The sequence below is a fragment of the Corvus cornix genome, chromosome 1 (genome assembly GCF_000738735.6).
Source record: "Corvus cornix cornix isolate S_Up_H32 chromosome 1, ASM73873v5, whole genome shotgun sequence".
Classification (NCBI taxonomy): Eukaryota; Metazoa; Chordata; class Aves; order Passeriformes; family Corvidae; genus Corvus; species Corvus cornix.
In genome coordinates this window covers 27,416,061-27,422,739 of record NC_046332.1, presented here as the reverse complement: position 1 = coordinate 27,422,739, position 6,679 = coordinate 27,416,061, and positions in this window count along the sequence as shown.

Sequence of the window (6,679 nt, the reverse complement as noted above, 5' to 3'; positions counted from 1 at the left end):
TTGCTGAGCTCTTTGTCAGTGGCTGATGACTGTGCATTCATTTAGGCAAGCAATTTGGGGGTTTTAATGAATCTCTGAACTGTTGGTAACTTGTTGCTCCATCCTACCAAAACGATGATTCACAGACAGTATGAGCTGTTACAACTCCCAGCTACAAAGCCTGGACTCTTTACTAGCCCATGGGAAATGTTTTTTGCTTCCTACAGTGCATAAACAACTAAAATACCCTTTGTCTTCTGCCATTTTTAATGGCCTATAAGTGCCCTTGTCAGGACTGAGGTACCAACAGTTTTATGATATTGATTTAAATTTACAAGATATGAAAAATAAACACTGGACAGTTTTATTTGGCTTTTGGCTTCTTTTAGCCTTTAGGGTTCATGCTTTCAACATTTCCATGCAAGTATGAGAGCCTGAAGCTTTAGTTTTTGCTAACTGAGAATTGAGATATTACAATAGCAGGTGCAGAGGACGAGGCAGAAAGTTGTTAAAACATTCCTGAAGTATTGTTGGCCTCAGAGTTCAAGCAGCCCAGACAGGGCAGTGAGGGATCTACAGCACTGGGAAAAAGCTGGAAGCTAAACAGAGCTGCAGCCTCAAGACCTAGTGTTGAACTGGCTGGTCTGGTCCAAGAGTGCAGACCTGACATATCTGACAGCAGAAATTATAGGTCACTGATGCCATCTGTGCAGCTGTAGTGAACACCTATTCCTTCTGTTACACAAGACCCTGCCCAAATTCAACCAGACATGCTCATGTCTGCTACTGTCTTTTGAAACTTTTTAAAATTCAGCCTTCAGAGCTCATTATCTGCTGACAGCACTGTTGAACTGGCTTCTGGCATGCATAGCTGTGGATACAGGTGACATGAACTAGACAAGGTGTGCACACTTAGCTGGAGTGACCACGAGCTCCTTGGTTTGCTTCCCCACCCAGCAGATGAGCCTTCAGGTCACTTCTGAAGAGAAGAGCAAACTGCTCTCTCAGTGTGCACACAGCCCAGTGCATCCCTGGGAAGGCAGGAAAAATCCTGCCCTCATTCTTCCTCCACTAGATGTCAGGTTTGGGTCATATATATCAATCTACGTTGGTAAAAGCAACAAAAAGAACCCACTACTTGCCGGCCTTCAAGGCACCATGGCCTTAAAAAATCGCTACGATCACACCACAAGAGTGCTGCTAATATGTTTGGAAACCTTCACTCCCTGTGCCTTATTTTTAGCATTTTCTGGAGCGCAGCACAGCAATAAATGTAGCTACATCTGGCCTGATCTTTGTTTCAGCCTACAAGTTGTCTGCAGGGTCCTCTGTCATATTTCTCATTATGCTGATCTCAGTACTTCCCTACTTTAGGGAACAGAGCTTTTTAGGGATGCACATTGCAGCCAATTCAGCAAACCATAAAGTTTATGCTTTCATGATTATCATAATTTTACGTGAATTAAAAATAGTCTGTGACTACTGTATTTTGGATCAGGAGAGGGGGAAAATCTATGTGTTTATGCTGTGGCTTTTAAGAGGCTGTACTTTGCATCTAGATATATTTTCTTCTTTCAGCAATGGACTCAATTCAAAATAGCAGTGACTTCTGGTCCCAAAAGTAATCTCTGATACCAGTAATACTTCTGATTTAGCTGTGAAGCTGTAATCTGAGGAAATCAAAATTTGCCACAGAGATAATATCTTTTATTACAACCCCTGGATATACTTGAAAAAAGTGGACAAGTTTTAAAATCCTGGAGCCTTTTTATTGGAGTACAGTAAAAACCTTAAAAAGACTCTCTAAAAACTTTGCTGGACACCTAGCTGTCTTCTTTTGAAAACTGAAGAAAATAACATAGGAAATAATTACACATCTGGTCCAGCCTTGCAGGTAGAGTGTCAAGCAGTCAACAGCCAAAGCTTGATTTTTGGACAGATCTGTGTAGCCGGGCTTTTGCAGCTGCTTACTTTTCAATACTAACATAGTCAAAGGCTCGTGAGTCCAAATACAAAGATCCTCTAAATCTGTGCTCCAGTCCCTATTACAGTCACAATGCTCCTTCCTCCAGTTGGTTGTATTTGTTTGCTTTTCACAGATGGCAAATCACCGTGGGTCAAGCTGACATCTCTCTCCCTGATGCATCCACTACTGCTCAGCTCAGTCTGGGACTCTAAAACACTTTGGTGAAGAATCTGGTGAACTCCAAGCAATGTAAATAATTCAGATCACATAACAGTTTGCATACAGTCACCACTGTTTCTCCTTATCAGATGTCTTGCTTGGGCATATGCCTCCTGTTCGGAAGGAAAATGCTTACTCCTTGCGTGTCCGTCATGCAAGAAAGTTTTTCCCAAATTTAATACTTACATAGCCATCCCTCTGTTACAGGTGGAGATGGCAACAAATCTTTTATTTAACGTTGCCTAACAGTTTTGATTACAAGATCTGTTGTTCAGTTGCTTTTAATTTTTTCATATTTTAGTCATTCTAGGCTGAATTTTTCCATCCTTGTTCTCTGTGTACGGATGAATTTTATTTTGGGAACATTTCACTGAAAGTTGGTCAGCAACTTCCAAAAATGAGGTTAGTGAAAAATATGGTTGGCCCATGCTGAAAATGTCTTACAGTGGTTTCACTGCAGTTCAGTGCTTCATGCAGGGGCTTGAAATTAGCAGGGTTTGATCCCTGGAGACATCAGCCTGTACTTGGTGGCCATATGAAAATCCTGTCAGATCTGACCTAGCTGTAAATCATTGCTTTCCACCTGCACATGGTCTGCAGAGCTTGTCTGAAATCCAGATGTTATCTTTGCTGAAGACTTGCCCAGTGCAGAGCATGCCTCTGCCATAGGATCTCAGCCCCAAATATGAGCCAAGGGCAGACAGTTGGCTGTGCCCTACTCTCCCTCACTCCGTACCACCCAGAGTTGGATGCAGCCTAAAACAGCACTGAAGTGGAGAAGGAAAAGAAAAATAACGGCTCAAAAGAGGATCTGCAGGACAGCAACCAGGGACAGGCAGGGAGGGATGTGCAGAGGAAACAAGGTCAGAGACAGAGCAGGTGGGAGCCAAAAGGGCAGGGATATCCTGGGATGGCAGGGTTTCAGGAGGATAGAAGGATCAAGAGACAGGGATAAATTTGGGAAAGAGGCAGAAGGGAACAACCTATGACACACTGTTCTAGTGTTTTAGGAGACTACCAAGCATCTAGCCATTCTTTCTGCAACCACCTCTGCCTCCAAAACCCAGAAGAGAACTTGATTTATGCTCAGCATTCATCTGAATTTTTTGTGATATCCCTTCTTTCATCTCATCCTTACAATTTTTTTTTTCATTTCTCCTTTCCCTCCCCCCAAAAAAACCCAGAAGAATTCGGGATCATTCTTCTGTGTCCTACTGGAAGTCTGTTCCGTTTTATCTCTTCAGCTGAGGAAGATCTGGAGTGCTTTGTGGCACTGAAGAGAGATAATGCAGTCTTTTTCCCCGGTTACCCCTCTTCATAAAAAACCTGGAGCTGTAAACTCTGACACCAGCAATGCTTGAATAAGTCCGATAGGCTGGGAGGAAAGATCACATCAGTGTTTGGTGTAGGACACCCAGTTAGGTCATGTGAGGAGTGATGACCTGCAGGTAGCAGGGAGGGTGTGTGCAAGCGGGGTCATGGGCTGAGCAGACCATAACAAAATATTAAAAAATGGACTTCAGAGAGCAGATGCAGAGTCACTGAACTACTGCTGGGAAATGCCGAAGAAGGGAGGACAATGACTGTATATTCCCAGTATGAAAACATACAGCACCCCTCAGGTACATATCTAAGACTACTGTCAGGCAAAGAACTCCACAAATAAGTACAACTTACAGTATTTATGAAAAATATGGGTAAAGTGTGAGGTGAGCAAGAACAGAGTTGGGAGGAAGGTCCACAAAAGCTGTTTGGTTCTCACCAGCTGCTGCCAATGCTGTCTCCAAAGACACTGAGCTCCCACAGGGTGGAGCAGCAGAGGAGTCCAGACACGACTCAGGTTGCAGTTTTTCCCTTGATTCCCATGGACAGCTGTCCCTCTTAAAGCCAGGGAGTCAGAGGCAGCTGGATATGACATTAATCATGATACACCCTTATGTAGGTTTAGTTATGGGTTGTTTTGTCCCTAGCCTTACCTGGCCTGCTGGGCCAGCTAGGTTTGTGTAGCTGTGTGGCCTTCCTTCTTGGCTTTGTTTCTAAAGTACTGTGGTGCTGGCAGTGAAGGAAGTAGCTCACTCAAATCCTCAGAGGACACTAAAACCAGAAACAAGAGGTACCTGGGACCTGCCCTGATCTGAGTCAAAGAGCACTCTGCGCTTGGTGTCCCATTTTATCAGCTGGAAAACGTCCTGGTAACTTCTACTTGCAGTGAGAGTGATCCTGCTATCAGCAGCACCATTTGGGAACCACTGAGGTCTAAGTTTTTGTCAGCCACTGGATAACATTCACAGAAGAATAGAAAAGTAGGGTGGAGAGGAGAAGCCATCTAGTCCACTCCTGTTCCTGAATTCAGAATTAGCTACACCCATGCCTGCCTCCACTCCACTCCACTCCACTCCACTCCACTCCACTCCACTCCACTCCACTCCACTCCACTCCACTCCACGGGCATGCCACTTCTTCCAAAGAAAACCAGTTTCATTGATTTACTATACAAGGAAAATTTACAGCTGTTTCATCTGGATCTCCCTTCCTGTAATTTCAGTTTTTTCCATCCATAATGGGCACAAAAAAGATTTATTCCCTTTCTCTTTATATCTATTTAAAAAATATTTAAAGTTCACTGACGGGCCACCCCCTCTATTGTCTCTTTTCTAAATCAACTTATGCAAATTCCTTTGGCTTTTCATCACGAGCCATGTTTTCTAGACTTCTGGTCATCCCAAGTTCTGTCCTCTGACTCTCCAGCTGTTCAACATCCTTCCTTAATTAAAGCACCAGGAACTGGCCATGATCTTCCAGCTGAGTCCTCTCCTGGCCTTCATATGGAACAAAGGAGACAGATTATGCCAATACTCCTGTTTATTCAGCTGTGATGATAGACATTATTTTTGTGTTCATTACTCAGCAGTATGTTCCTTACTTATTTCTTCAGATGTGCCATTCCATCCTGAGATAAGAAAGGAGACAGACACTTCTGTTCATCTCTTCCAAACAAAGAAGTAGTCTCATCTCTTCTTCAACTGCAATAAGAGTCAGACTAGGGGTAATAGATGTCTCAAATCTCAGAGATCCACCACCTAGCAAAGAACTCTCATTTTTTGCTAAAAATGCTGAGAGGTGTCAGATGACATAAAAAGACTCCACCCTACATACATGGCAGAGACACCGTAATATATCCAGGAAGTCACCTCAGAGAAACAGAGACAGAGAAAATTGTATGGTATAAAGGAAGCCTTTGAGTGACAGTGTCAAGAACAATTTCTATCGTGAAAGATCCACCTCAGCCTTGAGATTTCGTGGTGGTGGAAGTGCAGAAAATAAAGGAGATATTCATGAATCTCAGTGTTAATGAGACTGTGGACTCAAAAGTTCAAATGAGAGGCTGCTTTTACCCTTGAGACTGAATTAGTGCTTAAGCTGAGCCTAGGGCTCTGGAATACCAGAATTGATGCCTTCAGGAAAGCAAATCTCTCCTGGTGCATTGGAAGTTGGCTTGTCTACTATTGCTAATGTCTAGACTCCCAGTAGAGCTTCAGTTCTCTCTTGAAAGCAGAGAATTTGCTCTCAAGAGGCCACAGTATGGGATCAGAGGCTGCCCCAATCCCCACCAGCCCATGGCTGCCCCACTACAGAGGCATTCTTCTGGCTGAGTTGAGGCAGCGTGACCCTGTTTGCCCACTGATCTGTGGCAACTTTCCACTGAGGGGTTTCTCTTTTTGCAGCAGCTCTGCATGAAGCTTTCAGCTTGGTACACACTGCAGCCTCCAGATTCCTCAATGCAATGATGCTCTCCAGCTCATGAACAGCAGGTGATTAAAAGCTAAAGGCAGAGTTTTCCTCACAAAACTACATCCTAGCTTTTACAGATTATTTCTCCAGGTTGTTAAGATCATTTAAAGTAATTTCAAATCCTTCAAATATATTCTGTGTTAGGTAATCCATTTGATTAGTTAAAAAGATAGCAATAGAGATCTCAATCACCAAGTTAAGTCTGACTATCAAGGACTACTCTCTGAATATATTGTTAGGTCAGTATTGCTCTCAACTGTTGAAAATTGTACACAGATATTTCCTTATCTTGCATCTTAGAAGCTTATATGAGACAATGTTCAAAGCCTCACTAAAGTTAAAATAATGTTTCTGCTGCTGTTCTTCCCTAGACACAAGTCCCATCACAGGAACATATTAGATTGGTTTGGTATGACTTTTCTTAATAAATCCACTCTGTTTGCCACTCACCTTGTAGTTGACTTCTGGAAGCTCAACTATAGCTTCCCCTGCCCCCTCACTATTGAAAAAAAAATGTAAGAGGCAACACATTCATCTCTGTACCTCACAGTTCCTCAAAGATAGCAGCTAATAGTGCTGGCATTGCTTCAGACAACCCTCCCAGTATCCTAGCAGGAATTTCATCAAGTCCAGCTGATTTGAAAATATCCAGCATATCTAAGTCTCTTTCATGATATTGCTTGGTCTTGTGGCAAATTGAAAACATCCTCAGACATTCTTAGC